Source organism: Canis lupus, chromosome 25 (genome assembly GCF_003254725.2).
Source record: "Canis lupus dingo isolate Sandy chromosome 25, ASM325472v2, whole genome shotgun sequence".
Lineage (NCBI taxonomy): Eukaryota > Metazoa > Chordata > Mammalia > Carnivora > Canidae > Canis > Canis lupus.
The window spans coordinates 32,345,376-32,363,030 of NC_064267.1; the positions used below are offsets into that span (position 1 = coordinate 32,345,376).

General features: G+C 35.9%; 1 pseudogene; it reads left to right on the forward strand.

The window, feature by feature from the left end:
• The first annotated feature begins 1,544 nt into the window (after nucleotides 1-1,544).
• On the forward strand, nucleotides 1,545-1,720 carry LOC112670226 (U4 spliceosomal RNA; annotated as a pseudogene).
• The last annotated feature ends 15,935 nt before the right edge of the window (nucleotides 1,721-17,655 follow it).

Sequence of the window (17,655 nt, forward strand, 5' to 3'; positions counted from 1 at the left end):
TTCTACTCAGTCTTCCTTCCTTATCTCTTTTCCTGAGAGTCAGACTTGCTTCATGGTCTAAATAATTATCTCAATTTCTCCCAGTTCCTTCCTCATTCCCCCTCATGGACATTTCTCCTAATAAAATCTTTGTACTCTGTTTTTCCAAGATAAATTTTTATTGCGAAAAAGGATACAAATCATAAATTTTACCATTTTAGCCAATTTTAAGTGTACAGTCCAGAGGCATTAAGTATATTTACATAGTTGTGCAACCATTACCACTATCTATCATGAGAACTTTTTTCATCTTCCCAAAATGAAATTTCATACATATTAAACAATAATGCCTTATTCTTCCTTCATCTCTGCAGCCACTGGCAATCACCATTCTACTTGTTGCCTCCATAAATTTGACTACTTTAGGTACCTTGAGGAAGTGAAATTATAAACTATTTGTCCTTTTGTGATTGGCTTATTTCACTTAATCTAATGCCTTCGAGGTTCATCTATGTTGCAGCATGTGTAAGAATTCCATTCTTTTTTAAGGGTTGAATAATATTCCATCATATATATGTGCCACATTTTGTTTATCCACTGATGGATACATGGGTTGCTTCCATTTTTTGGCTATTGTGAAAACTGTTGCTATGAACATGGATATATAATCTGTATGAGGGAATCTCTGTGCAAAGTCCTGCTGTCAATTCTTTCGAGTATATATCCAGAAGTAGAATTGCTGGATCAAAAGGTAAATATATTTTATATTTTGAGGACCAACCAAGGTAGTGGATTGCACCACCAATGCATAAGGTTTCTAATTTCTCAACATCCTCATCAACACCTGCTAATTTCTGTTTATTTTATTTAATTATTTATTTACTTGTTTGTTAAATATCTTGTTTTTAAGTAATCTCTACACCCAATGTGGGGCTTGAACTCATGACCCCAAGATCAAAAGTTGCATGCTCTACCAACTGAGCCAGCCAGGCACCCCTTGTTTTATTTTTTGTTAATAGCCCTCTTAATTGCTGCAATTAATCTTATTGTGATTTTGATTTCTCTTTCCCTAATGATTAGAGATACTGAGAATATCATTTGATGCTTTTTGACAATCTGTGTATCTTTTTAGGAGAAGTGCTTATTTAAGTCCTTTGCCCATTTTTAAATATGTTGAACAGAAATGGTGACAGTGGGTATTCTTGACTTGTTCATGATCTTGGAAGAAAACCTTCCAGTCTTTTGCTTATGATTTCTGTGGGTTTTTCCTTTTTTTTTTTTTATTAAAAATTTTTATTTATTTATGATAGTCACACAGAGAGAGAGACAGAGAGAGAGAGAGAGGCAGAGGGAGAAGCAGGCTCCATGCACTGGGAGCCCGACGCGGGACTCGATCCTGGGTCTCCAGGACGACGCCCTGGGCCAAAGGCAGGCGCTAAGCCGCTGCGCCACCCAGGGATCCCTCTGTGGATTTTTCCAAATATGGCCTTTGTTATTTTGAGATTGTTTCCTTTTATTTCTGGTTTGATAAAGTGTTTTTATCACGGAAAGATGTTAAATTTTTTAGCTTTGTGCAGTGGCAGTATCGTGCCAATGAGGTTTATCCGAGGCGCGATTATTGCTAATTGAAAGATGTTAAATTTTTGTTATCAATTGAGATAATCATGTGGCTTTTCCCTTCATTCTATTGATGTGGTATGTTATGTTAATTTTTGTATGTTGAACCACCCTTGCATTCCAGGAATATATCTCACTTGGTCTTGGGCTATTTTTACTTCTCTTCTTTTTTCTTTTAGTTCTTCAGACTCAATAATTTCAAATAATTAATGTTCAAAATCCTGGATTCTTCTTTCTACTGTTCAAGTCTGCGTTGAACTTCTTTAGTGAATTTTTCAATGCAGCTATTGTATTTACAGCTACAAAATTTCTATTTGGTTCTTTTTTTAAAATTTTTATTTATTTATGATAGTCACAGAGAGAGAGAGAGAGAGGCAGAGAAAGAAGCAGGCTCCATGCACCGGGAGCCTGATGTGGGATTCGATCCTGGGTCTCCAGGATTGCGCCCTGGGCCAAAGGCAGGCGCTAAACCACTGCGCCACCCAGGGATCCCCTATTTGGTTCTTTTTTTCATTCATATTTTGTTTTCTTGATTTCTTTCAGTTTTTGTGTTTTCTTTGAGCTCTTTGGTAGTTTTTTAAAGTCTTTGTCAACTAAATCTGATGCCTGTTTCTTCAGGGACAGATTCTGGAGATTTATTTTGCTCTTTTGAAAAAGCAAGCAATGTTTTCAGGGTGCATGGATGGCTCAGTCAGTTAAGCATCTGCCTTCAGCTCAGGTCATGATCCTGGGGTCCTGGGATTGATCTCTTCATTTGATTCTCTGCTCAATGGGGAGCCTGCTTCTCCCTTTGCCTATGCCACTGCCCCTGGTTGTGTTCTCTCACTTGCTCGCTTTCTCAAATAAATAAAAGAATCTTTTAAAAAAATAAATGGGCAATATTTTCTTGTTTCTTTTTATGCTTTGTGATCTTCTATTGAAAATTGAGTTCAGGGGCGCCTCGGTGGCTAAGCGTCTGATTCCTGTTTTCAGCTCTGTGCTGAGCATAGAGCCTGCTTGAGATTCTCTCTCTCTCTTTCTCCCTCTGCCCTTCCCTGCCCACTCACCTGATCTCGCTCTCTCAAATAAACAAATGAACAAAAAAATAAATAAATAAAAATAAAATTGTTGTTTTAAAGAAGAAACAGTTACTTCTCCCAGACTGGCTATTAGGGGAGGACCTTTACTCATCAGCCCAGTGTGAAGGCTTATGGTTGTCAGAACCATAAAATGGTCATGAATTTTCCTTGGGGTAGGGGTCTTCCCACTTCTATTCTTCTATATATACAGTTGCCTTTAAACATCTTAATTTCCCTAAGTGTTTCCCCTCTGATTCTTCTCAGGGTCTCAGCTGTTCTATTGTATTTCTTAATCAGTGATCTTTGCTCTGGGGTATCTGTAGTTCTGTTGCACTCTTGTAATTTTCATGAGCCATGTCTGCTGTTACCTGCAGGTTATTCTAGTGTACATCCATGCCACTTTTTTTTCTGTATGGGCTCTAAGTTAAACAATACTGAGACCAATCCCACAAACAGCCCACATACAGGTTAAAACACTATAAATTCATTTCATGGACAGGGGCTTGGGATGAGGCCACCACTTTCCTCAAACTGCACCATATCAGGGAAGAGGTGGCTACATATATCATGAAATTTCCTACCATTTTGAATGTGGCTTTTGCTTGATTTGGCATTTGCTTACTTGCTGTAAATTCTTTGATTTCTGTTATTCTGATAAAGCTATTTTATTCAATTTATGACTATTTATTTAATGTTTCCATGAGGAAACAATGGTCTGGGGCTTCCTCATCTGCCATCTTGCTAATATCACTCAGGGTTATCACTGCACTTTTAATTCCATCTTGCAATCTGCTTCTCAGTGACCACAGACCAATACAGATTTGTAAGTATTGGGAAGAATTTTACTCTTTCCCTGAATGTGATTAGAGGTCTGGAGCAGAGGAATGACATGATCTGATTTACATTTAGATAGTATTTTCCTAACTATTCTCTTGAGAGTGGTCTGAATGGTCAAAGGGGAAAAGAATAAGTAGACCAGGTAGGAAGCTGTTGCAATAGTCTAAACAAGAGATTATGGTAGTTTGGACTAGGATCACAGCAGCAGATGTGCTAAGCTTCTGAATATATTTTGTAGGTAGAGTTGATGCTTTTATTTATAAATTAGATATCAAGGAAAAAGAAGCAACTGGGAAACTAGAATTGCCAGTGACTGAGAAGGTAGAAAGGCAGTGTGGAAATATCAGAAGCTCAGTGTTGACTCACTCTTTATAATTTTGAGATGTCCATGAGACTTGTAAGTGGAAATGGACATGTGCATAAAGGCCAAAGGAATGTCTGGGTTTGTGAAATACATTCTAAATAGTAAAATGTGGTAGTGTGAATTGGATATGAAATTGGATATAATCATTCAGGGGCTGAGTATAGATAGAAAAACAATTGGTCTGAGGACAGAGCATGGGAGACTCCAACATTTAAAAATCAGGGAGATGAAGAAGAACCAGCAAAGAATGTTGATAAAGCTCATCATGTTGAAGACATTCACAAAAACCTTATTTAAATGATTGATTTCTTTGAAAAAACTAATCTAGAATAGGTCCAATAATTATAGACACATTCTGTGAAGTTTTCAGTACATTCACGTAGCCAGTTTACAATCATTTTAGCAGTTATAAGATTAAAACATGTCAAGTGAATAAATTACACAACCACCTCTTTTGAGATCCAGAAACTAGTATTTAAGTCATCACAATGATTTGAAATTTTATATTGATATAAATTCAATATATAATATCAATTGTAATTGGTATATATATATATATAATATATATATATATATTATATATATATATATATATATCACCTGAATGGTTCAGTTGGTTAAGCATCAGTTGGTTAAGCATCCTACTCTTGATTTCTATTCAGGTCATAATCTCAGGGTCATGAGATTGAGCCCTGTATCAGTCTCCATGTTCAGTTCAGAGTCTGCTTGTCCCTCTCCCTCTGATCCTCCCCCCACTCGTGTTCTCTCTCTCTCTCAAATTAATAAATAAAAAAATCTAAAAAATATACATATATAATAAATGATCTTGTGGTGGGCTGTGGTAGGCAAAACTTTCTTAAGCAGGATACTAAAAGATTTAATCATAAAGAAAAAGGATTGATAAATTGGCTTTATTAAAGTTAAAAACTTATGTTCATTAAAAGGCATCATTTCACAAAAGGGGATACCCAAAGAGCCAGTAAATGTATGAAACATATTCAAGATCATTACTCTCCGATGTATTTATGCTTTTTTTAAATTTTTAAAAAATATTTTATTTATTTATTCATTAGAGACACACAGAGAGAGGCAGAGATAGAGGCAGAGGAAAAAGCAGGCTCCCTGCGGGGAGCCCAATGCAGGACTCAATCCCAGGACCCAGGGATCATGACCTGAGCCAGAGGCAGATGCTCAACCACCCAGCCACTCAGGTGCCCCAGATGTATTTATTATTATATAAAATCAGATCATGTGGTTATGGACTCTGAAAAGCCCCCAAATCTGTAGTTAGTGTGCTGGAGACTTAGGAGAGAGAAAGGTATAGTTACAATCTGAAGTCCAAAGACTTAAAACCTCACTGAGGGGGGCACTTGATGAGATGAGCACTGGATGTTATTCTGTATGTTGGTAAATTGAACACCAATAAAAAAATAAATTAAAAAAAAAAAAAACAAAGACCTAAAACCAGGAAAGTCAATGGTATAGTTCCAGTTCAAAGCTGATAGGCCTGAGACCCAGAGCAAGCTAATGTTTCAGTTTGAGTCAAAGACAGAAAAAAATTGATGTACTAGTTTAAAGGCAGTCAGGTTGAGGGGTACCTGGGTGACTCAATTGGTTAAGTGTCCAACTCTTGATCTTGATCTCAGAGTTGTGAGCTCATGCCCCACATTGGGCTCCATGCTGCATGGCAAGCCTACTTAAAAAAAAAAAAAAAAAAAAAGACAGGTAGAAGAAGTTCCCTATTATTCAGGGTTTTTGTTCTAGTTAGGCCTTCAACTGATTGATAAGGACCACCCACATGAGGAAAGGCAATCTGATTTATTCTGCCTACTGATTCCAAAGTTAATCTGATCCAGAAACATCATTATAGACATATTCATAATAATGTGTGACCAGATATCTGGGTCTCCTGTGACCCAGTCAAGTTGATACATAAAGTTAAGGATCACATTGTGTGTGTATGTGTATGTATTTTACAATTAATTTAAGTGCAATCTGGAATAATTTTATAGAATACATGACTGTCTCTGACAGAAAAGGCTTGCAATTTGAAGCAGATTCACATAGCCGAGTGTTGGGACAAGTGTTGGGACAAAGAAAAATAATGATGAATGTATAGCAAAATCTAACTTCCAAAGTTAACTTCTCACTTAATTGTTCTGTACCAAATGATCCGATTAATCACAGATTGTGGATTTCTAAATAATCTAACTTCCATCGCAAACGTGTTTTCACATAATGACTTATCTATGGTGTGGCTTGGTAAAGGGGTTTAAGCATGAAAGAAGCTGTAGTCATTTGGAGGTCTGAGTGCATACCCCACCATGGATCTTTTGAAGTAGGAGTACAGTTTAGATCAGTGAGGGCCAAGTAGAAAACTGCAGCAGACCTCTAATCTAAAGATTATTTTCCCCATTTAATAGATGAGAAATCAAGTTGTGTGAATTTACCTAAAGATGCTCTCCAAGTTAATGAGAGAGGCAAAGATATGATTTAGCAGGCTGGACAAACATTCCACTATAATTTATATACTTTCCTGGCTCTGATTTAATGACTTTGACCTAATGTTCGATGAAAAATCCTGGCTTGGCAAATAATCCCTGTGGAGACTATTTCATGACGCCAATTAAAAAGTTTTTTCTGGATGACTCTTTGTCCTTCCTCTCCTAATATAATTTCTACATCAATTGCCTTGAAGAAATTCATTCAGGTTGTATGCAACTGCTCCAGGTGTTACACAGCTGTCAAAACTAATAAGCTACAAATACTCAGGGAGCATAATGTGGTTGTCCCTCTGCAGAGAACCAGCTAGAACCAACATGCCTGCATTAAGCATGTTGTTAATAACACCTTCCCCCAATTATAAAAGGAAAGGAATGTTCATTGCAGAAAATTATAGAAGCACAGAGAAGATAATGAAAATTACTTGCAATCCCCAAAACTGATACCACTTCTAAAATTTTCTAGTCTTTTTTTCTATGCCTATTTTAAACCCTTGTTGACATGAGTGTGTACACATACATGTGCACACCTTTTAATAATACACTATATCTATGTACTCATTGTTTTGTTGTTGCTGTGGAGTTATTCATTGATTAAATAAATTTAAATAGATACGTAGTGAGCATTCCAGATACTTGAATAATTATTCTAACTTACCAAAATGTTTGGTATTTCTTGATAATGTAGCCAATATTTTGCATAACTTTTGGGTTATGACAGAAACAGATTTGTCTTTATTATCTGCCAAAAAATAGATTGTATGCAGTGACAGTCATGCCTTCACTCACTCATTCAAAAAATCTTTACAGTGATGAGGTGTGTTCAAGGCAAGGTGAGAATGGAGTAGACTGAAATTTTCTTTAGCAGTCGAGTGACTTCTCTGCCACTTTGTGCCAATGACCTTTTTTCCAATTTTATTAAATAACAGATTTTAACTTAAAGCAATGTGTTAGGCAAACTGGGACATTTTTATTGAGATATAATTGACATACAAGATCCTATTAGTTTGAGGTGTACAGATAGGATACATGTGGATGTTGCAAAATCGCCACCACAGTAAATCTAGTTAATACCCTGTACCACACATAGTAACAATTTTGTGTGTGTGTGTGATGAGAACTTCTAAACTCTACTCTTTCAACATTTTTCAAATATGCAATACAATATTATTAAATATAGTCATCATGCTGTACATTGCATCCCCAGGACTTAATCCTTACAGCAAGTTTGTATCTTTTGACACCTATACCCATTTCACCCAACACCCAACCTCTGCCTCTGGCAACCACCAATGTATTCTATATATCTATGAGTTCATTTTTTTTTTTTTTAGATTCCACATGCAGGTGAAATCACACATGTACTTATCGTTTAATGAACGCCACACTAGAATGTAGGCTGTTTGGGTATAGAGGCATTTTCTATTTTATTCACTATCATTCTCTGTGTCCTAGGACCATGTCTGTCACTTAGTAGATTCCCGATAAATATTTGTTGAATGGACAAATTGATGATTAAAACTTGTTTTTACTTAGTATAATGTTAACATTTCCTCATACTGTTAAATATTTTCTAGCATCTCTTAAAAATATTTTAATTTTGCACAAAATTGTATGTATGTTAAATAGTCATCTCCATAAATGTTTACTTATGTGTCATCTCTTAGCCACACCCCATCAATATATAGAACATTCCATCAACTCACAGGCATCCCTAGGCTCTTTTCCATTCAAGATCTCCATATAAGTACCTCTATTCTGAGTTTAATCACCATAGACGATTTTTGCTTAACTTTGCATAAATGGAATGAATTTTTTTCAAAAGTACTCTTCAGGATCTGCCTTTTTTCATTCAACATAATTTTATTAAATATTCATTTATCTTGTTGCATATATTAATGGTTCTTTCTTTTTCAACATTGCTATATAGTATTCTACTATATAAATATACCATAATTTGTTTTTTCATTCTTCTGTTGACAAACATTTGAGTTATTTCCATTTTGTAGCTATTGTGAATAAAGTTGCCATGAACATTCTTATATAAGTCTTTTTGAGGACATATGCTTTTTGTTTCTTTTGGGTACCTAGCAACACATCATAGGGTAGGTGTAAGTTTAGTTTTAGTAGCCAAATCACTTTTTCAAGATGGTTGAAGCAATTGTTACTCCCTCCAGGGATATATGAGGGCTCCAGTTTTGTGATATCTTTGTGAATATTTGGCATTTTTGGTCCTTTTAATTGTAGTCATTCTGATAGGTATTTGCTACAATCATTGTGGTTTTAGTGTGTACATACCTGATAAGTCATGATGTCGAGTATCTTTTGTAGCTTACCAGCTGTGTGGGCATCCTCTCCTGCAAAGTACCATTTTTGTGAAGTGATGCTTTTTGATGAGAAGAAATTTTTAACTCTAATAAAGTCCAATTCATCAATTCTTTCTCTTTTGTGGTTAAAGCTTTTAGTGTCTGCTTAACAGGACAGTGTCCTGTTTTGCCTACCACAAGGTCATGAAGCCATCTGTCTGTTTTCTTTTAGAAGCTTGGTATTTTTACCATTTACATTTAGTTCTATGATCCACCACAAACTAATTTTTGTTTATGATATAAGCTAAAGACCAAAGTTCGTTATTTTCCATACAAATATTCAATTGCTCTTATGCCATTCATTAAAAAGTTCACCCTTTCTCCCACTGAATTTCACTGATGTCTTTGTTAATTTACTTAGGTAGCTGTGTACATATGAGTCTATTTCTGGATACTATTCTCTCTTCTGTTGGTCTATTTGTTTATATCTTTGGGACATTACAGCACCATTTTTAATGAATGCAAAGTTTTATTTTTCCCATTCTTGGATATTTAGCTTGTTACCAAACTTTCTCTATTATAAGCATGAATATCCTTAGAAATAAAGCTTAATGCAAACCCATGGCTTTCCTCATAGGGCAAATTATAAGACTAGAATTGATGAATCTAAGGAATGTACATATTTTAAGTGTTTCCTATATGTTTCTGAAGCACTATTTGGAAATATATCAAATTAAGTTCCTGTCAGCACTAGATGAGAGAGAGTATACCTTTATATAAATTCTTAGACATGTCTTATATTATCTGTCAATTTGTAGTTGTTCTGGGAGCAAAATATTTCTCAGGTCTTTTTGTTGCTGTTGTTATGTTTTGGAGTTGTTTGGTTACCAGGGAGCCAAAGATGAATTAAAAAGAAAATCCCACGGCCATTTGGTTTCTACTTCTGTGAATTATGTATTCAAATATGTTTTCTATTTTCCATTGGGTTGTTCACCTATTATCTATCTGAAAGAATTCTTTGAACTTTTGATATATTAACATTTATCTATTATATTTGTTGAAACATTTTCTAGTTTTCTAAAAATTTAAAACATTTTTGAATTATTATTTTAACTTACAGGTAAGTTTTATATTTTCAATTTGCTTAATATTTTTCATTATAAACTTATTTCTAGTAAGTGTCATGATTATAAAATCCTTCCTTACCTATATGCACACAATATAAGGAAGGATTTTGCTGGCATAAAAACTTCATATTATTGTTTTATATTTTGGAAAACTATTTTCTCAGTACTCCCACTCTTTTGTTTCTGATTGCTTGCTGTACACTCTCTACTTTTTCTAAGTCAGCTTTATAATTGTTTTCAACTTAGTTTTTTCAAAGAACCAGCTTTTTTATATATTTTTTGTTGCCTCGTTAATTATTTTTTCCCATATCTTTATTATTGTTTTTCCTTCTATTTCCTTAGGATTTACACTGATACTTTTTTCAAAATTGGATGCTTTGCTCATAATTTCAATGGCTTTTATTTCCTAAAATATGTATTTAAGTGTGTATATTTGCCTCTGATACTTTGTAAGCTTCGTCCCACAATTTTCATACATAATGTTATTTTTAAATTTCCATTATTTTTTTAATTGCCCATGAACTATTTGGAAAAGAGTTGTTTGCTCAGTATAAATATTTGGGGATCATATTTATCTGTTTCTTCTTCTTCATGGTATTGTGGTCAGAAAATGTTATTGAGGGATCCCTGGGTGGCGCAGCGGTTTGGCGCCTGCCTTTGGCCCAGGGCGCGATCCTGGAGACCCGGGATCGAATCCCACGTCGGGCTCCCGGTGCAGGGAGCCTGCTTCTCCCTCTGCCTGTGTCTCTGCCTCTCTCTCTCTCTCTCTCTCTGTGTGACTATCATAAATAAATAAATAAAAAAAAAAAAAAGAAAATGTTATTGAGAGAACATTGGCATCATGTATCACCAAATTTGTAAATACTGCATATATCTTTGGAAATTTTTTTATTTTATTTTTTGAAAGATTATATTTATTCATGAGAGACACACAGAGAGATAAGCAGAGTCACAGGCTCCATGAAGGGAGCCCGATGTGGGACTCGATCCCAGATCCTGGGATCACGCCCTGAGCCAAAGGCAGACGCTCAACTGCTGAGCCACCCAGGTGTCCCTGGAAAATTTTTTAAAGATTTATTTAGTTAGTTAGAGAGAGAGAGAGAGAGACACGCATGCATGCGTGGGAGGAGGAACAGAGGGAGACAGAGAAAGTTAATCTGGCTCACACCCTACAAGGGGCTCATGACCCTGAGATCATGACCTGAGCCAAAACCGAGTCAGATGCTTAACTGACTGACCCACCCAGGAGCCCGTGAAAGATTTGTTAAATTTCCAGTTAGCCTCAGGAATTCATATATATGACACAGAAAAAAGGTGTCGATTTTGTTCAATCTTTTAGTCCTCATTTGTCTGCTTGAAATAGCAATTACTGAGAGCGTTGTATGAAACATCTTACAACAGCAATGCATTTATTATTATTTTTTATAATTCTGAAAAGTTTGATTTCATGTATTTGGAGCATATGTACTTAAGTATGACTATATTCAAGACTGTTAAATCTTCATAGTGAATTTTTTATTCATTATTTATTATTCATTATTCATTATTTATTCAATTATTTATTATTCACTAATAATCTTTTTTATTATTGAGTAGTAATTAACTTTACTACTAATAATGCTCTTTTTTTTTTTTTTTTTTTTGTCCAGCAAAGCCTATCTTACTTGTAATTGTAAGGGCAATGCCAATTTTTTTTTGGTTATACTTGCCTGGTGTGTGCAAGGTGTGCATATGTGTGTCTTCAGTCTATTTTCTTCCAACTATTATATGTCATTATGTATCAATTATGTCTTTTGTAAGTAGCACATATCTAGTGTGGAGGGAAACATTTACATTGTATTCATTTCATAAACATTTCTTCTGCCTTTTTCTATATTTTATTTGAAATTTTAACTTTGTTTGAAATTTTAACTTTATTTGAAATTTAAAACTTCTTGAGCCTGTCCTACTCTCCCATGCTTACTAATGAAGTTCCATATTTAGCTTTGAAATTACAGATACTTCAAACATCTATTCAAAGAAAACCCAGGTTCCAACAGTTGATTATCTATTAGCTGTAGATTTTGGTGATCTTTTTTCCCTAGTATCTTCCAAGTTATTTTAGAATTAATGCTGCAGGGATGCCTGGATGGCTCAGCGATTGAGCATCTATCTTGGGCTTAGGGCCTGATCCCAGGATCCGGGATCAAGTCCCACATCGAGTCCCACATTGGGCTCCCTGCGAGGAACCTGCTTCTCCCTCTGCCTATGTCTCTGCCTCTCTCTCTGTGTCTCTCATGAATAAATAAATCTAAAAAAAAAAAAAAAAAGGAATGAATGCTGCGTTAGGTGATATTAATCAGATGGCATTTGAAAGAGAACTCATTTTTCAGACTCTTAAAGAGTGTATGTAGAGGGGCACCTGGGTAGCTCAGTCAGTCAGTTTGGGCTCATGTCATGATCTCAGCGCCCAAGATTGAGCCCCCACCCCCTATCAGGCTCCATGCTCAGCATGCATCTGCTTGAGATTCTCCTTTTCCCTTTGCTCCTTCCCCACTCACACTTTCTCTCTCTCTCTCTCTCTAAAATAAATAAATAAATCTTCAGGAAGAAAGAGTGTGTGGAGAAAGTTAGCTTACCCCTTCAGCTTCTCAAAATTTTGAGATTTATATTTATTGAAGCACAGTTGACACACAATGTTACATAAGTTTCAGGTGTACAACATAGTAATTCAGGAACTCTATACATTATGCTTTGCTCACCATAAGTGTAGCTACCACCTGTTACCACACTATTGCAATACTATTGACTATATTCCCTATGCTGTAGCTTTCATTTCTATGATTTATTCATTCCATAACTGGAAACCTGTACCTTCCATTCTTTTTCACCCATTTTGTCCATTCTTCCCCATTTTGGCAACTGCCAGTTTGTTCCCTGTATTTATGGGTCTGTTTCTGCTGTGTTTATTCATTTGTTTGTTTTTTTAGAGTTTACGTACAAGTGAAATAATGCTATTAGTATTTGACTAATTTCATTTAGCATAATTCCCTCTATGTCTATCCATGTTGTTGCAAATAGCAAGATCTCATTCAATTCTATGGCTGATAATATACCATTATATATGTATCACATCTTCTTTATTCATTCATCTATCAATAGACACTTGGGTTGCTTCCATATCTTGGCTATTGTAAATAATGCTATAATCAATGTAGGGATGCCTATGTCTTTTTGAATTGATGTTTTTGTTTTCTTTGGATAAGTATCCAGTACTGGAATTACTGGATCCTATGGGTATTGCTATTTTTAATGTTTTGAGGAACCCCATATTGTTTTCCACAATGGCTGCACCAATTTACACTCCCACCAGATGTGCTCCAGAGTTCATTTTTTTCCACATCCTCGCCAACACTTATTTCTTGTCTTTTTGATTCTAACCATTCTGACAGGTGTGAGATGATATCTCATTATGGCTTTGATTTGCATTTCCCTGATGATTAGTGATGTTGAGCCTCATTTCATGTGTCTGTTGGTCATCTGTATGCCTTCTTTGGAAAAAAGCCCATTTTTTAATCATTTGCTTTCCTGGTGTTGAGTTGTATAAGATCTTTATATATTTTGGATATTAACCTTTTATCAAATATATCATTTGCAAATATCTTCTTCCAGTCAGTAGGTTGCTTTTTTATTTGATTGATGGTTTCCTTCACTGTACAAAAGGTTTTTATTTTGGTATCATCCTAATAGTTTATTTTTGCTTTTCTTCCTTGCCTGAGGAGGCATATCTAGAAAAATTTTGCTACGTTTGATGTCAGAGATTACTTCCTATGTTTTCTTCTAGGGCTTTTATGAGATCTGGCCTCACATATAGGTCTTTAGCTCTTTTTATTTTTATGTATGGTATAAGAAAGTGACACAGACTTAGTCTTTTGCATTTAGTTGTCCAGTTTTCTCAGCACCAAAAGAATGTCTTTTTCTCATTGTATATTCTTGCTTCTTTTGTTGTAGATTAATTGACCATATAAACATGAGTGTATTTCTGGGCTCTGTAATTCTGTTCCATTGAACTATGTGTCTTTTAAAATTTTGAAAAACTGTATATATTTATAATTCTAAGATAATTGATCAAGTAATAATATAAGTCAAGTATTATTCTACTTAGGCTATTTTGCTGATATTTATGAATAATTATTATCTATTTATTAAAGCACCTTTGTTACATGTATTAGTTTCCTAGGGCTGATGTAACAAATTACATGACTAATTAAATTTATTCTTTCAGTTTTCAAGAGATTAGAAGTCTGAAATTGAGGTGTGGAAAGGGCTGTGCTCCCTCTGATGGCTTTAAGGGGAATTTTTTTCTTTCTTCCTTAAAGCAGACTTGTGTCTAGTGAGGCCTCACTTGGCTCATAGTCTTTTTCTTGCTGAGTCCTCACATGGTGGAAGGAGAAAGGGGCTTTCTGGAATCTCTTTTATAAGGGCACTAATCCCATTCATGAGGGCTTTACCTTTATAACCTAATCATCTTCCGGTAGCTCCCACCTCCTAAAATTATCACATGGGGAGTTAAGATTTCAACATAAGAATTTGGTGGAGAATACAAATATTCAGTTCATAGTAGTGTGTATATCTCAAAACTCCCCCTGCCTCTTATGAACATACCTGTGACTACATGTAGGCTTACCCAAATACCTAGGATAAACTTGTTTTCCCAATATTCTTCATTTAATCACACCTTTTGTCATAATACAATATCCACTATTTTGCCATCTAAGGCCATAATCACAGATTCTGGAGATCAGAAGGTGTACATATCTTTTTGGGAACCATCATTCAGCCCACTACATGCCTGACATGTTGCTAGACTAGTTTGAGTTCTGTACACCAAAATCACTAAAATAAAATTTAAAAAATTTCAAATTAAGAATTAAAATATCAAAACTACCTAGTTTCTTCAGATTATTATTTTTTAGAGATAATTTGGTGAGATATAGATAATTCCTATTCCACACACTCCCCATCCATAAATCCTCTTGCTCCTTCCAGCCATTGCTTATGCCAATGAATTTGTATCTTTAATGTTTGTCCTAATGCTCAACTTAAAATAAAAGTACCTGAGGTGCCTTTTAATATTTCTCAGTACCATTAACGTAGAAAATGTTTAGCTTTTTTTGTATGCAAAATAATTGCATATAATTGGCAGGCACTACTAGGGGTGATTTATTTGCTTTGTTTTTTCCATTTTTCATAGGCCAGCCAGGCATGATCATCACTAAGAAAGAAGCATTTGCCTGTAGAGTGTAGACAGTGTGGGGCAGAAAGTTAGTGGTTGAAGGGATCTTAGCTGTCATCATTTCCAATCTTTTCAACTCGGACATGCAGCACTAACATGGAAAGAAGGCAAGTGACCTGGCCAGGTCTTGAAGCTGGTGGTGGAAATGAACCCAGAACCTGCTCTTCTCATCCATAGTGCAGTGATTCTCACCTACTTTATTATCATATCTCTTATCTTGGGATGAGGCCATATAGGAAAATGTGATTTCAGGGGTCTTAAAGACTATTGCAGGGGAAGCAAAGTTAAAATGTTTTCCTTTAAAATTTTGCCTCAAGACAGTGGTTTTGTTGAGTCAGTCCCTGTGACATTGCGATTTATAATAAGAAATATATATATGGTCTTTGTCCCCTTTTCTGGCACAAAGCTTCTAAAACCCTAGACATTTCCTAAGTGATGAGGGCTACCAAGGTGTCTTTTGTTATGTTAATAAGGTGACATTTTGTAAGCACTTGCACATGGGGGTTGGTTGCCAGGAGAACCAACTCTGATTAGAGGATTGCAACTTTCAGTCTCCCTATTCCCCACCCTCATCTCTGGGCTGGAGATGAAGTTCAACTGCCAGTGGACAATAATCTCATCAATCATGGCTATATAATAAAATCTCCATAAAAATACAAAAGGATGGGGTTTGGAGAACTTCCCCATTGGCAAAAACTTGAAGATTTGGGAAGAGTGGCACATTTTGAGACAGCATGGAGCTCTGTGCCCCTTCCCCATACCTTGCCCTATCCCTCTCTTCCATCTGGCTATTCCACAGGTATATCCTTTTATAATAAACTGGTAAATTCAGTAAGTAAAATGTTCCTCTGAATCTTGTGGGCTGCTCTAGCAAATTAGTTTAACCCATAATGGGGTTTGTGGGAACCTCTGATTTATGACCAGTCAAAAGCACAGGAAATAACCTGGATTTGTTGATTGGCTCTGAAATGGGGAGCACTCTTCCAGAGCTGAACCCTTAAAATGCAGAATCTGATCCTATCACCAGGTAGATAGTGTCAGAATTAAGTTGAATTGCAGGACACCCCCACCTGGTGTCTGAGAATTGCTTGATGTGGAAGAAAAACTTATATCTCAGAATTGGTGATGTAGGGGTTCAGAATGGCTCCACCCAAAATATGCCACTTTGGTATATTGATTATTTTGAATTAAAGGTACTTGAGAAGCAGCTGGTACACTAAGGACACTCTGAAAGCAGGAGATAAATTTCTCATGTGAAAGCTACTCTCCTTTCAGCAGTAGTCTAGAAGGCCTCCTTATCACTAAACACAGAATTTAGGGCTGAGGAAAGCTAAATAAACAAATCTTATTACTTCTTCACCATTTAACTACCGCTAGCTCAAACACCTTTGCCCTGTTAATTTTTCACAAACTTATTGTTTATTTGTTCAAAAAGTATGAAAGCTTCCTGCTCTGGTCACTTCTTTGAGTCTCATATTTTTGTGGGGCTCCTGTACATGCATACATAATTAAATTTGGTTATCTCCTGTTAACCTTTATTTTTATGACAAGGTAGTCTCAGTTAGGAACCTAGAAGGGTAAAAGGAAACTTATTTTTCCACCCCTGCAGTCATCAGAACCTACAGTCCCCAAAAGGAAAATGTTCTTGGAATCATCTAGTGGTTATCTTACTTCTTTAGACTGGTGATGACACATATGGATATACTTTTGAAGAGTCAGGAGCATGGGGCTAACAGACAAGAGTGGTTTGCTGTATGGTGGGAAAGAAGGACTAGAATCCAAATCTGCTAACATCTGCTCCTCTCATCTGTGATTTGAACCTCTCTGATCTTGCCATGGAAGCAACATATCTTTTTGCAAAAAAACAAAAACAAAAACAAAACAACAACAAAAAACAAAAACAAAAACAAAACAACAATAAACAAAAACAAAAACAAAAAAAGAAAAGAAATTAAGGTAGGTCTGGAGATAACCTAGCAATAAAAGCAAATTAATATGCTCTTGCTTTTTCTCTTTTTGGGGTGGGGAGTAGGGGTAAGGATCTTTGCGTGTGAAGAGATTGTGATGGCTTCACTCAGAGGTATCATGTTCTTAGAGTTCTGAAGGTGACATCAGCCTTGGCTATAAGTAAGAAGTATGGCCTCCTTTGTGCCAACATCATCCCCCATAATGTTTCCTTCATCTGCTGGCTAATAGCTGAAAGTGAGCCTAATACCCTGGGATAGGTAAATCAGATATAAATGTGTGCTGTAGGATAAATAATAGATACTGTCTCCTTTGCTGGAAGCATGCTGTGATATAAGGGAGGCCAGGAAGAAGTGATAGCCCCAATGAGGGACTGAATTTAGAGGAAACAAACATACATTTTTCTTGGGTTCTCATTTTGTTTAACACTAGCATTGGGAAGAAGGGGAAGATTTCCAAGAGCAAAGGAAGAGAAACTGGGCCTATGCCAATCTTTTGGGCCAAATAGAATTCAGAGAGCATGGTGTGTTTTTGAAAATGCTTGGCAAGGTAGTTATTTAAGATCCCCTGGGCATTCTCAGCTCAGAAGCCTGTTTCAATCTGACCAGTCAAGTCAACGAGATATT